At 37.6% G+C, this 15,232-nt stretch overlaps 1 protein-coding gene across 12 annotated transcripts in view; it reads left to right on the forward strand.

Moving 5' to 3' along the window:
- Positions 1-15,232, forward strand: part of PCGF3 (polycomb group ring finger 3) — a 63,152-nt gene that overhangs the window by 9,015 nt on the left and 38,905 nt on the right. Inside the window, exons 1-2 of one of the 12 annotated variants that reach the window (XM_069776661.1) lie at positions 11,305-11,594; positions 14,348-14,590. The exons of 8 other annotated variants lie outside the window; for them this stretch is intronic. The gene's annotated coding sequence lies outside the window, so the exon portion shown is untranslated. Of the gene's footprint in view, positions 1-11,304; positions 11,595-12,437; positions 12,875-14,347; positions 14,591-15,232 lie in introns of those variants that run through there. 3 more of the 12 variants (XM_069776665.1, XM_069776662.1, XM_069776664.1) reach the window with 3 other exon arrangements.

Consider the following 15,232-nt stretch of genomic DNA (forward strand, 5'->3'; position numbering starts at 1 on the left):
TCTCTACTGATTTTATTTAAGTCTGTTACTTTGTTTCATCTGTTAGTGCTGTCTTTGTTTACTTGAAGTTCGAAAGAGCTAGCTGCTTAGCTATTGTTTTTTTGTTTCCATTTCTTCATTTTCACCAACAATCTTGCCATACCTATAAAAGCTGGCATCTGTACTTGTTTTAAGGGATTCTGAGGAGTTTTGTGCAAAGATCTAAATACAGAGCATGTCTTCAACTTGTTCATGGACTAAAACTAAACTATCTCAGAGGCTGTAGAGTACCATTAATCACCATGACTGGATAAGGAAGAGCAATTTAACTTTTGTTCTGTTCAAGGATGTGTCTTCTATACTTCTGACACTGGAGAGACAGACTTGAGCATATGACAAAATGACTATGTGCAGGGCTGGGAAGGGAAACTTCTGTTCAGGAGGTAGTTAATTTCTCTTGCTAGCTGGAGTATGTGAAGCTTGAGTTAGTGCTGCATCAGGTGCTGAGTAAGTTGTAGTAAGGGAAACTGGTAATTGCTTACTTTCTCTGAGATTCTGTTAAGCAGTTGGTATTTGGCAGTTTAGAGAATGTTTTCATGGCTATTCTTTATTAAAGTGTAGATCTTACTGAACATAAGAAGGGAAATGCAGACCATCGTTTTGGGAGATGTTACTAATGTATGCTGTAAGAACAGCACTTGAGAATTATGGCTGACAGTCAAGTTGATCGATCTAGCTCTCATTCCACCTGCCTTTTTTCTGAAGAGTTTCCCCTTGCTCTTCAACTACATTGAGCCTGTACTGGCATAAAGCTGCCTTCATCCATGGCTTGTGCTAATATTCTATACTGTGAAAATAAGCGCCTTGATGTATAAGGAATTTTTGCTTCTAGGTGTCCTTCTCTAGCAAGGAGGGTGGACAGTTGCAGCAAGTAATTTCTAAAACCACAGAAATGAGGCTCTCAAAGCCCTTACACAAGTGAAACTAGTCTCGTGGTGAGACTATTTTGTTGCCTTAATAATTTAAGACCTTTCAGCTCCTGCCTACTGCCGAGCAACTTTTCTCTGTTTTAAATAAAATAGCAGAAGTCAGGTCACAGCAGTGATCAGGTCACAGCAAAGAATTCAGTTTTATAAATGCTGAATCTTCTCATGCTATTGTTTTCCACTGGATTTCTCTGTCAAGGGTCCTTGTCCATTAAACCAGTGTCATGTTGCAGCGTTAGGACTGACAGACAAGATAGTGATATTGTAATGGTGTTGCTCTTCTTTTTGGTCAGAGTTTGCAGAACTACCTATTAATAGTGGCTTTGATGCAAAATTTAGAATGATTGAATGATACTCCATATGTTCTATGAGATTTCTTGAATTGTGACACATTATTAGATTATGCAGTGAAAAAATGTCTTAACAGTTAAATTTTGGAAATCTTTCCTTACTGCAACATGGCCAGTGAAACATCAAAAAAACCCAAAACAAACAAACAAAACCCACCAAAAAAATGAAAAAAGGTTTGATAATTGTAGGTATCTTTTCTGTGAAGTGTCATTTCTTTGTGGAAGATAGTGCATGTTTTTGTATCACCAGACATTTAACTTCTTCCCTCCCTTCCTACACACATGCAGAACACGGGATCTAATGATGATGAGGAGGAAATGAAAATGAATGGAATGTGAGGGCTTTAAAGGTATAATTTTTTCTACAAGTGTAAGTTTTCAAAGACTGTTATCCTGTTGAGAATGTTGTGAACCTTTTTGAACTGGAAATTTGGAGTGTTCTTCAATCATTTGCAATGGGATTGGGTGGGAAAGGATGGTTGTTCCAGTTTTTTAAATGACAAAAATTTCACCCCAAAGAAAAACCACTAAAAAAAAAATAAATATCTGTGGTCAGTTAGACAGGTACTTGAGACTGCTGGTTTCTGCACTCTTGACTTGAAAATGTAGTACTTGTTTTACATAAGTAAACATAGCAGTCTAAGGAAGTTTCAGAGATATCAGGCTTATGTTGTTGTCTGAAAAGCAGATGTGTTTCCCGGTGTGCAATGAGCCAATAATTACACACTCAGGAGAGACATTATTTATTTCATATTTGCACAAAGATGGGTCCTAGGTGGTAATTCCACAAAGCTAGTACACCACACCGAAGAAAAAGAATGTATTTATTCTGTTACATGATTAGTAAAAACCCACCTGAATTTACATTCATTGGTTAGTAGTCACCATCTCATCTACTGTTGGCCAGTTATAATTAAATTAGCCTTGCTTGCTATGTAGATTAGCACACATGCTCCTTGCAGGTGGGGGGGGGGGGCAAGTTCTTCCAGCCTGGAACTGAGTTGCACATTGCAATCTCCCCCTGCCACCTTTACCTTTCCCCCAGTTCATGCTTCTTTGGCAATCATCTGGCCTTTGGCACCTTCTGGAGCAGAATGTTTCTTTTTATCAGTCACATCTTATATTAATTAGGTCCAGTTATTCTTAACGTTTCTTTTCTCTCTGATGGACCTTGAGTATTCTTGCCAAGTTGGCAGTGCACACGCAGCATCCTCAAAACATCAGGGCCTAACTGTTCCAGGGTGTCCTTACTCTATGAATGCCAACTGTGTGCCTTTCTGATTACAGCCTTACTTTTTAATTTGATATATACAAAATACATCTTGCATAAAATAGTCAAACTGTTCTAAATCTCTGAGTTATTCTTCAACAATGTCACTGTAATGATTTCATTAAGCGTACCTAAAGCGTGAGGTGGAATCTTTCCTGTATGCAATGTGACTGATCCCAAACACAAGCACCTTAAGATAAGTTCAGAACTTACAGCCTACGAGAAACATGGGTGATGAAATATAGTTGTGAATATCTTCTCTGTTTTGGTAAAACACACTTTCAAACCTCTGTGCTGTCTGCTGCTTCTAATGGCTGAAGTTATTGCACTTAATTGCTGAAAAGCTGTACAGGTAAAAAACTGTTAAGATGGCCAGGTTAGAATATCAGTAGCTTAGGGCTACTCTTCATGTTCTTGTTCTTTTTTAGTATGGTAAAGGTGGCATGTCAAAATAAGCCAAGAGCTGCAAAAGCTAGAATTACTGTATTGGAAGAATGTTTTTTGTGCTTATTGCATAAGTGCAGTTTTTTTCTCTGTCCTTATAGTCTATTTCATTATAAATGGGAAAGAATTAAAAAAAAAAACAAACCACAAGAAACAAAAAAACTACCACACAGTAAACTAGATTACATTTTGGTGTTTTTCTCTTTCTTCCAGGAGAATAACCTTCCTTGTCTTCCTCCTTTGTTCAAACTATTTTTCAATTTCCTTTCTATTACCTGTTGAACGTTGCCATTTCTTTCCTAACTCTTCTAAACTATTCATTCTTCTACTACAAGTATATGTGCTATTGTCACTCTAATCGCAGTCTTCATTTTAAGTGAGTGCTGTTTATCTCGAAGCCTATTTCTCAGTCGGTTTGAGTGAAGTTTACACTGGTACAACAGGAGAAAAGGAGAGTTCTGCTGAACACACTTGCTTTGTCCAGGTTGCTGGTTTTCCCTGCCTTTGTAGGGTTGACAAGTGCCTATTCATTGCCTTTGGTTCTGCAGAGGGCAGATGGCCCTAAGGGTTTTTTGCACAGCTGTGGAATAGAGGGCCTTAAAGTGTCTTGCAGTTCAGCTGCTTCATTGCAGGTTGATGGAAATGCCTTTTGGGCCTTCAGCACAGTGGCTGGCTGTCCACTGTCTTTCAAGGGAAATTTGTCACGTGTAATGGATGATACTTGAATGAAAGACTTGCCATGAGAAATGTGTGCTGCATGAGGCCTATAGGGCTGACACGAAAGAAGGATCTGTTAGAGTAAGAGCCAATGCTGCTTCATGACAAGTGCACCTTCTCTAATAAGTGATGATTTTCTTGTGGTATTTTAGTATGGCTATCACTGGTGGAAGGGGAGGGAGAGAGGAAGATAGCAAACAAGCAGCAGTGTAGCTTGGCTTAAAGTTAGGTGACATAACTCAGGCTAGAAGCATCATGGTGGGATTTGAAAAGTTCCATGCTACTGTTGCGATCAAAATAGTTTTTCACAATATGTTTATCTTGTAAGGCATTAAAACTGAAATTTTTGATTGAAGTACTGTAACACATAACTGAAGTACTGTAGATTTCTTCCTAAAAGCACCTGGAAAGATAGAATTGGCTACTTCAGATATTAGTCTCTAGTGTCATAAGCATACTCAACTGAAGATTAATTTTGTTTTAAAAATAGTTAACTTTAAACTTTAAAAAGTTCCTAGTGTTTCATTTATGCTAAAGATTCTACTCAGCAAAGAAGTGGAAATGACAATTCGTGTCTCACGGAAAACTTGAAACTTTTGGCTTTAGTCTGTTCAGCCCAGGACTAGTACATTTTGGTAGTTTACTTGACACAGTCCAAGGTATTTAGTGAAGCAAATAGCAAGTCCTCGTAACAGAAAAGTCAGATGTTACTGTGTTGTCTCCAAATATTAGGTCTGTTGTGTTCCTGCTTATTAAAAATAATCAAGCCTTTTGCAGGTAAAATGGTGTTGAATTTGATTAGGTTGTCTTGACTTATACAGTCAGGTTTATCAATGAGAAGTAAAAGTGTACTGATGCGGGTTTTTAGCCCCTGTTGAGTGTTTCTGTACTTTGAAACTTTTGAGAAAATATAATTGTATCTTAGCTTACTTTTGGACTGAATCATCTCTTTGAACAGGCTGGGTGTGTGGTCAGACTGGTGTGTTTGTTCAAGTAAAGGGGCAGATGTGCATAGCAGAGTGAGAACTGTGGAATAGAAACACAGCAGGCCAGAACTGGTTTGGCACAGGATGTTGTCCGAGTCCTTGATTAAGCTGGTGGAGCTCAGGATGCAGGTGTACTAGACTTCACAAGTTGTTTTGGCGCCGTCATATTCTTCCCATTATGCTGAGCCAGGCGGTGTTTGAAATCCAAAAATGAATGAGAACTCGTCAAGAAAACTGGCTCTGTTCTGCAGTGCTATTTGGTATTGCTCAGACTTTGTCATAAAGGGTGTCAGTGCAAGTGATCTGAGTGTCTCTCCTCTCCTATTGTACTTGAGGTCTTAAAGTGATGATGAGCAGTTGCAACAGGTGTTTCCTATAAAACTTTGAAAATGGTCACTGTGAAAACAGATTCTATTTAATTTGTGTTAACATCTAGTTAAAAGAAAGTTGTTGTGTGCCTTGCATAATGCCAGAGTTCTCTGCTGTTTATACTCACTGTACTTTGTATCCTCCAAACATAAAGAACTTGCAGAATACTGTCTGCTGTAAAATTAGCAGTGTTGTCTAAATTTGATCCAATGCTTAAACCCTGTACAATTTTCATTTTTAACATCAGTTGGATTTATGCTAGTGAAGACTCAAAGCTAACTGTTTCTCTTAAGTTCAGAATGTCTAGCAGTGCACGCTCCTTTATATTGAACAAAGTGAAATGCTTTTAAAGATAATGAGGGGAAATTGCTTGGTTACTTGAAAAATATGCCACAGTAGTGAAGTAAAGTATATTTTTTAGATCATGATTTCAGCCCGTTGCAGGTATATTGACAAAGAATTGCAAGCTATTGGAGTAAACTTCAGAGATTGTAATTTTTTTTCCTGCTGGCAGTGATTGACAAGTATAGCTTTATTCCAACTGTTAATGGGTTGATGTATTATTGAAATGATTTATATGTCTCCTTGTTAAGAAAAAGGAAGTTTTTAATAGCACATTCTACCGTATTTTTTAACAGAGAGAAATCTGGCAGTCTTTGGAAGTAACATGTACAAGCCTCTGGTGCTTTTGTTCTATTGTAACACCTGCAAGTCGCAGCTCTGATGGTTTTGATTTTGTATTGCATTCTTGTATCCCTTCCTCAATGTTTTCACTTTAACAAATGTGTTTTGAGAGAGAAAAAAAAAGAAAAAAGAGGGAAAAACTTGTCAAAACTGAAGTTTAAAGACTTCAAGATAATAATTGGGGCAATCAAATCCTGGAAGATACGGAGGACTGGTTTTGGTAGAAAGAAAAAAAGCTTTTCTGCTCTGTTGATTAAAATCCTGCTATATAATTTAATACTAAATAAAAAATGCTATCAGGTTTGTTTTCACATTTGCAGTAAATTGAAAGGCTAGGATTGCGTCTGGGGTAAAACTGCAGCAGCAGGAGTTCAAAGGAGACTAGATAACTGTGCTACATCGTTGGTTCAATTTGTATCTGAAAGAGGTGGAGGTTAGAACAATAGAAGTGTGAGCAGAGTGCATCTTAAAGCCCTCCTGGGGTTTCAAGAACAAAAGAAGAAAGATCTTGCGAGCTCCTTTTAATTTGTGTTGCATGGTTTATGGGTAGCTAACTTTATGTAAGTTACTGGGTGTACATTTGAATCCAGAAAGAATACGGAACACATACTAACCATTTGCAAGGTATGGGGCAATTCTAGCAACATTTCCTCATCTTCTGTAGTAGCAGCACAGAGGCAATTATTGGACACATCAGTGAAGTCGAAAGCTTTGATCACTGAAATTTTTTTAACCAAAGGCACGGACATGTAATTTTTCAGATCCTTTCAAATCTTTTAAGTTTTTTTGGCTTAATTAACCATGAAGTGCTGCAATCTGGGCTTAAACTACATGGGGATGTTAAAAAGAAAAGTGACTGCTCATAAAAGATGCCTTCAGTTGAGTTGTAGCACCTTCCTAGTTCTTACCTGCTGGTAGCTTCTGCCTTCTCACTACGGATTTCCATTTAGACAGCTACTGTTTATGGGGCTGCCAGTGTGTCTGGACCAGTAAGTGGAGTCAGGCAACTGAAAACCTAAATTTTTAAAGGCCTTTTACTAAATACCAAGAGGAATTGTCTTTGGTTCCTATATGAAGATTCTTTATCATCGCTCTTTCAAAAATAGGCGATATTTGCATGAGAGTGGGGAAAATTGTGGTTTCCGATGGAGATCTGTAACTGCTTCAGATAAAAGGTATAAAAATCCTGGTACTCAAGTTACCTACCAACAATACCTCTTCTTTGTCTTTGTTAATAAGTGGTTGGTTTCTGGGGTTGTAGAATCACATATAACATTTTATGTAACTAGATGTTTTCATTGTAGGATTAGGATTTTTCAACAGTGGAAGTTAAAACATATGTATGTAAGGGGAAGGAGGAAGGGAAAGATCACCAAAACTTGAGTTTTTTTAGGAGTTGATGGTATGGGTCCGTAAGGCTTCTTGCTTCTCCATGGTGAACTTTTGAAGCCCTTGTTATCTTGCATGGAATCATAGAGCAATTGGTGCAAATCTACACCATCAGTTCAAATGACAACTAAAAGTCACTTGGTATTTTGACTTGCTTGTCTGTTCTGCAGATGACATAGTAATGAAGATTACAGTTTGTTTCAGCTGTGGTTAAGTCTTATATGACTTTCTCTGAAGTGCATGAATATTAAACATTTAAAAAAGTGATGTAGGTTCGGATAGTAGAATCTCACTGAAGATTTGGTTTTAAAGGACTTTGTTCTTTATGAGATTCAGGGCTAGTTTTGGCTAATTCTTAATTACTGGAAGTCATGGATTTCTTTGTCTCCTTCTAATCCATGTCTACTGAATTGAAACAAAGTGCCTTTTTAATGGCTTGTAGTTTCTGTCTCTAAATTCTCAATAAGGAGGACGTTGGAAATTATTCTTCTAGTGTATGACAAATATGTCTATAACATTTTGTCAAGACTTAATCTGGGCTAGTACTCAGGTAAAGAGTTGTCTTCAGAAGCCTCCTGCCTCTAGCAGTGATTTTGATCTCTGATAATGAGCCAGATTTTATTTAGAGGAGGTGGTAGTGGTATTCATTAATTAAATGAAGGTCACTCTGAGATAATGCTGTGTTTTTATAGTATTTTTGAAGACTTTAGGAACTTTGACACTGTAAGACCTCTTCCCAGTTTTATCAGTGGTTGTAATGCATGTTGATTGGAAATGATCTTGTACACTCAGCACTAAACAAAGGAAATAGCAGAATGTAGAGAGTAGTGTGAATGTAATTAAACTAGTGATTCTTTGTCAGAAATGGAAAATTTTTTAGTAGGATCAAATCTAGCCAGTCAGACGTTTTTATCCAGGTTATCTTACAGAAAATTTTAGCTTTTGTTGCATAGATGTTCTCCTGCATCCCGGTATTTGTTAGTCCGCTCTTAGGACTGTGTTAGGACCCTACCATGAACAACTCATGATCTGAACAACCAAGTACGTTTCAATTGGAAGAAGTGTCTGGAATGCACCTTGCTTAAGAGTTTTGAAGGATGTCGTTTCACAGGCTGTGGACGCAAGCTAATGAGTCGCTGCTGCCAAAGGAAGTTCAGTTTTCCCTCTGCAGTACATTCTCTTCCCTTGAGCGTTCTCAAGTTCTCCTTTAACCTTTCTATGAATAAGTGAATTTGTCAGTCCAGCAGAAGACTATCCACAGAATTATGAGTCATTCCCAAAGCATCCCTAAGCCTTGTAACAGCACTACCCGTATGGAAGATGCTTTTTTAATGAGACTCTATTAAGAGCTGCTTTGAGCAATATAGTGATGGGATTCTAAAGTTCTGCTAATCAAGGCAGCTAGATGGCAGATAAGGAAAAATGTTTTCTCCTTCAAAATGGCAAAAGAATATCTTTCAAGAAAGTTTACTGACAGTGTAATCTAGAAAAGCTTTTCTAAACAAAAGTTTAATTAACTAAACTTTATTTTAATCATATGCCTTACTAATCTATGTGAAAGACCTTTGTGCATTACAGGTATTATGATAAACCACAAAACCAGTAGTAAGTTCATCTGATTAAAAAATTAAAAATAATTGTGTTGATATTTTAGACCTTTGAGACCATTAAACAACCTTTTCTCATTGGTTTATATTACAAATGGGACAGATTTCTTTAGGTTATCTAATACTAAATGAAACATGTGCTTTGAGAGAGTGTATTTCCTCATTTTTCCATCTTAGTTCTTCTCTGCTTATGCTGCAGCTGCCTAAGCTCTACTAGAATGAAATGGAAATGGCTTATATCACTGTAACAGGATTTCGGAGTATTGACAGATACATTGAATGCTTGCTGTTCCTCACTATTGGAATACTTCTGCAACTCAAAACCAGTGAAAGCAGCTGTGTGAAAATGGTTTCTGTGGAGGGTAAGGTACCAGCTGACCTTAAATACAAACTTGTAGAGGTTTGCACATAATAGTCTGGTGAGTTTTAGAAACTCTGTCATCCCTGTTAACAGATGAATGCAAAAATTATGAAAGATACTTGCTTGTCCTATGATTCTTTCTATTTAATATCATCACCCCCCCCCACCCCGATGGTACTTAGTCTGCTGGGGTGTGTAAAAGGAGGGCATAAAATTCTTGGTAATAAAATTTCATCCTAACTTTCTCTAAGTGGGCTTAGTATTTTGGTGATAATGGACATTGTGGTTAAGTACCACATCTCTAATTTCAGTGATGTTGAGTACAAGCAGAGCAAATAAAACCAGTGCAAGATACCAGGTTTTAAAAGAGTTTTGAGGTTTTCAGAACCTTTTTGTCTTGCCCTTTCCCTTCCCTCTGCTTTTCTGCTGCTGATTCCTACTCTGTCCACTATATTACTTGCCTCAGAAGTTCAAAGGAGGAAGTGATTGGGAAGGCTGGGGTTGAAGATGAGAGGATCCTGTTTCCCTTAATAGCTGGTGCTGCAGGTGCAATGAAACTTAAAATTTTCATGGTGTTGCAGTAGAGACACCTCATATGCTGTCAGTATGCAAGTCTCCAGAGACACTGCTGCTCATGGCTGATCTTTTGCCAAAGACACCTTTCCTCCAAAGATGAAGAACTTCAGTACTGGTTCTAAAGTTTGGAGTTCTGATCCTGGTGGTGGCATGTGGTGCTAACGGTGATTCAGTATCTTAGGTCTGAAACTTGCCTGGCTGGCTAGGTACCTCTGAGTGACCAATGTAGGAAAAGTCAATTAACTCTATCCTGTCTTAAATGATAGAAATTCACAATACTAAATGTCCCTGTATTTTTGTGGTAGTATGTTTACTGCCATTTTATATGTCCATTCAAGAAACCTAGCAAAGTTTAATCAATGTTTTTTTCTTTCTGAGGTTTACAGTCTAGCTTTATGATATTAATACACACAACCGATCCCTGACTGTAGTACGCTGCTTTTGAGATGGCTACTTTATTTGAGGAAAAAACCCCAAACCACCATATAAACAACCTTCCTTCCCCCAATATCTTAATATGCTTCAAGAAAAGAATAGAAAATTATTTTTAGCCCCTCTTAAAGTACTCTGAGAATTAGATTAATCTTGCATTTTGTACACTTTTGGCTAGTTAAATGAATGCATGATTTTTGTAACTAATGTTTCTTTCTCTGGGGTGAGTGCTTTTGCCAATCAATGGTCAGCTTTTTTTGTTTTCCATTTTACATCTTTATATTTTACTTTTATTTTCCCCCTTTTTCTTTTGTAACATAGCTGCAGTCATGTGGATTAGTTCCAATGACTTCTGAGTATTGATTTTAACACATCGTGGTACAATGAAATCTGTATAGAAATTTCTAAGCTCAAGGTAGATCACTGTAACTGCACTTAAGGTAGCTTTTAAAATTAATACTCTGATTGAAAGAAAACTGAAAAGCTATGAAAAAATTCTCATATCATGTATTCTGATCATGTTTTATTTCTGATAAGAGATGCCTGCCATCTGTTGCCACTTGAAAAGCATCCTATTGCTGAATTATGAGAATGTGATGTCTTCCATAATTACACTTGCCAATGTGTCTTGGGTGGATGTAATACATATTTATCCCTTGCCTTACTCTGTATGAAGAGTTGAGGCAGTAGAAAGAGTGAAAGAGGAAGGATATGGGGAATAACACACTGGGGCTGACAGTTGTGATGGTAGGTGGGAAGCAATCAAGTAAGTAGGCCAGGTTGCATTTAGTGTGTATATACATTTTGCTTACTTTAAAAATCTGCTGTTCTCTTACTTTTTACTCTTATTGCTTCTCTTCCTAAACAGAACCTTTTAAAATGCCAGGTCTGATTTAGTATTGATGCTTTATACATATTCATATAAGGCAATTTTCAATCATCATTGTCTGAAGTCAGGAAAACCTTAGCCTTGCATTTCTTTGCACTGTGTTTGCTTTCACCTTCAGAGCTGAAGGCAGCTAATGCCAAAAGCTGTCTCCAGCTTGATAGAAGCAGGGTGCCTAATTTCTGCGCTCTTTTGAATTTCATTTGTACATTTTAAATATGCTTTTATTTTCTTTCCTTATATATACTCCTGCAACAAAACTCTATAGCGGGCTTCTACACGAAAGGTTTGAAGATGTTACAGGTAGTCTTTACAAGAGGGGATTAATAATGGATGCACTGCAAATCAAAGAATTGAAGGTATGGCGTAGTTTGCATTCGTTGGTCTGCAGTTGGCATACCGAGAAGGAAGAACACATATTTATTGTCGTCTTTGTGAGTTTACTGTGACCTTGCTGTATCAGGGGCTCCATCTTAGAGAAACAATAAAAGTCTGAAGTATTGTCTGGATCATTTAGTTAACTTTGCTGATGTGTCTGCCATCTCCCACTGTCTCTAGGTAAGTAAACAAGGCTTCTGATTACCTACATTAACTGAATTGTGAGACTATTACAGATATTTGGGAATGTTTTTCTAAAGTCCTCCTAAACTTAGCTCTTAGATAGTTTATGCATGTGTTTTCTTTCCATAGTATGTGTTTAGCTTAAATAAATAACTCTTTCTGCTTTCTCCTTATAAGTAGCAGTCATACTGCCCTCTCAGGCCAGGATGTGATAGGGGAATATAGGAAGGGCAGAGGTTTTTTTTCGTTCACACTGTTCTAATTGTGATAACCCTTTCTGGTACTTAGTCCAGTTTCATGCCATTCTTCCTTAATGTGTTCAACTAGAATTGAATATTATTTCAGAAGGTGTTTCACCAATGGCTTACAAAATTGCACTGACAGCAGACTGTGGCTATTAAAACTAACCCGTGACACATTCTGGGTTAATATATATCTGATCATGGCTGCAGTAAATATTGCTAATGTTTGAAACTTGTGCTTTCACATGTTTGGATGGAAGGCACTGTATATGGGGGATTTTATATTACTAAGTCATGGTGACTATGAATTCAGACCTACTATGAATCTAATAAAGCTCAATGCTCAACATTTACCGAAAATGAAATATGAGTCTCAATGCAAGGATGATGTCCATCTTATTTGCAGTGTTATGTTATGCTAATGGGTAGACAAAGATGTAGATGAGTTTTTAAAGTACAGTAAAATACTGCATATTACAACTCTCTACTCTTTTGTCTTTTTATTGGCAAACTGGAATTTATTGTATTTAGTTGTTTTTATTAAAGGAAAAACAGTTAATTATTTAGTTGATAAATAACTGCCATAATTTGGGTATTTGTATATCTCTCTTGCTGCAGACGCTTTGAGGGATTGGTTGTGTGACCATTTTTAGCTAAAATTTAGCAAGCAGGTAGTAGTTGTTTGACTGTTCAGGACCCTAATACAGTCAGTTTTAATACAGACTCCAAATCTAAGTAATGTATGAGAGAAAATATTTAAATAAAACCTTATATTAAAATGTCTTAGTATCCAGCCCTGGTATGACACCTGTGTGTCAGTAACTTTGTAACTAGTAACTTTGATTTTTTTATGATTAGATGCCAAACTTGGATAGAATGGCTCTGTTGTTTGTTTGTTTGTTTTTTTAAATATAGTTAACATTTTGATAGTACTTTTGTGAATTTTTGAAGAAAGTTAATTCCTGTAACAGCTGGGAGGAGGTGGTGTTTGATGTTCCTCGTTCTCCTCTGCAAAATGAAATGACGGAAAATAAGGTACCAAAATCTGTGTGAAGGGGTGTAGGACCCAGTTTTGAATCACTTGGTTGTCAGCTGCATTGCTATTTCTTCTGCCTTGCTGAAGTCCTTTTTTCCTCATTATGTCTTTTACTAATAACATGCAAGACAGAAATTTTGAAGTGTTATCTTTGCTGTTTTGACAACTTACTCCAGGGCATAATTCATTTTGTGTAGACAGAAAGAGGTGTTTTATGGAAAAGTATTGGATAGAACAGTCCCTCATTACACCATGACAGGTAAGTATGTGGGGTGAATAAAGATTGAATAGGCAGATTTAATGCTACTATGTCCTGATTATTACTTCTACTTTATCTCAAACTTTTGTGTCACTCTTTACATGTCATTTATTAACAGTGGTGTCTTGTATTTTGCATTGAAATGAATGAGACCTGTGTAAAAGTGAATGTGTTTTGCTTTGGGGTGGACATTTCTTAAGGTACCTTAGTGGAACTGTTAGTAATGTTGTGACTACACCCCAAGTAGTTTCTCTTTAACCTGTTAGTCAAGTCTCCTCAAAAAAGACCAAAGTACTCTTGAACATAATAGATCAAAGAAATGAGTAGTACATGGTCATTTTCAGAGGATGTTTTTATGAAAGTGATGTGATATTAGAGTCTCTTCTTTGTTTTTTCTTACCTGATGGCTGACGTTGCCATTAATCATGATCTAACTTCTCTAAAATAATGTGACAGACTTTATTTCAAAGAAGTTGGCTAAAGATCACTTTATTCATACATTTGCTTGACTTGTCTAGTCACCAACTACTCTTTGACTTTTGATCATGAATTAAATTCTTAAAAACTTAAGAGTAATGTGTAATGACTACTGAATAGTAACAATTTCTGACTTAAAAATCTGACTAGTGTAAAACCCATCACAGAAGCAATCTCTTGGGTAGTAATATTGAAGATTGAGTTATACTTACTACATACAGGCAATTTTACTACAGAAATATTCAGGCAGATCTTAGTTTGGTTGCTAGGTGGTTGCAGGCAGGGAGAGAAAAAACATCTTGCTCATCTATCTAGTTATGGAACCAAGATTAGAGATTAAAAAAACCCAACAAAGCAAAACTAAAACAACCCTTCCAGTTACCAGCTCACATAGTCAGTTTAAAACTGGGTTCATGAGCTTTGGTGTTTATTTTAAATTTTCTCCAGTATTCTTGTGGCGATAGTAATACTCTTGTATTAATTAAAACTTTTTAGATGTCTGTCTTGAAGGGGCTTTTACTTGCTGTCCAGAAAGTAAGATGGGGGGTTTTTATTGTTCTTTTTTGCTGGTTCTTGAGAACAGTGCTTAAAAGAAATAGACTTGGGGAATATTTCAGAGAGAAAAATGTGATAGCAGTCTGGAGCTTTAGGTACTGTTCTGTTCTGGTTGTCCTTCTCTTTTCACATTCCCTTTTGCTTAGTTGTGTGACTCTAGCTTTGTGAATGTCTTTTGTAGGCCAAGTGTTCTTGATGCCAGGAGGCAGTACCTCTGACACATTCAAGATACTGGGAAGAAATAAATAACTTGCCTGCAGCTTATGAAGTTATACCTTCCAAAGAAAGCTCCTGATTTATTAGGGAACAGTGAAGTGTCTCAGCACCCCCATGCTCCTTCTTCCCCCCCCCCCCCCCCCCCCCCCCAAAATATTGGAGTATGTAAGAACAAAGGCATGGTGACTTTCTAATCCCTTCATAAAAGGTAAGCACGTTCTGATAACATAAGTTTTATATACGCCTTGTGATATCCTAGTTTTTATCTTGATGGACTAACCTGATCTCAGGCTATGACAAGGTCACCCACTTAGTGGATGATGGAAAGGTTGTGGATGTTGTCTACCTAGACTTCAGTAAAGCTTTTGACACTATTTCCCATGGCATTCTCCTGGAGAAACTGGCTGCTTGTGGCTTGGACGGGCATATGCTTTGGTGGGTAAAAAACTGGCTAGATGGCTGAGCCGAAAGAGCGGTGGTGAGTGGAGTTAAATCCAGCTGGTGGCTGGTCACAAGTGGCGTTCCCCAGGGCTCAGTATTGGGGCCAGTTCTGTGAAATATCTTTATCAGTGATCAGGATGAGAGGATCGAGTGTGCCCTCAGTAAGTTTGTAGACGACACCAAGTTGGGCGGGAGTGTTGATCTGCTGGAGGGTAGGAAGGCTCCGCAGAGGGATTTGGACAGGCTGGATCAATGGTCAAGGCCAATCGTCTGAGGTTCAGCAAGGCTAAGTGCCAGGTCCTGCACTTGGGTCACGACAACCCCATGCAACACTACGGGCTTGGGGAAGAGTGGCTGGAAGGCTGCCTGGCAGAAAAGGGCCTGGGGTGTTGGTCAACAGCCAGCTGAA

Source organism: Haliaeetus albicilla, chromosome Z (assembly GCF_947461875.1).
Source record: "Haliaeetus albicilla chromosome Z, bHalAlb1.1, whole genome shotgun sequence".
In the NCBI taxonomy this organism is placed as follows: Eukaryota; Metazoa; Chordata; class Aves; order Accipitriformes; family Accipitridae; genus Haliaeetus; species Haliaeetus albicilla.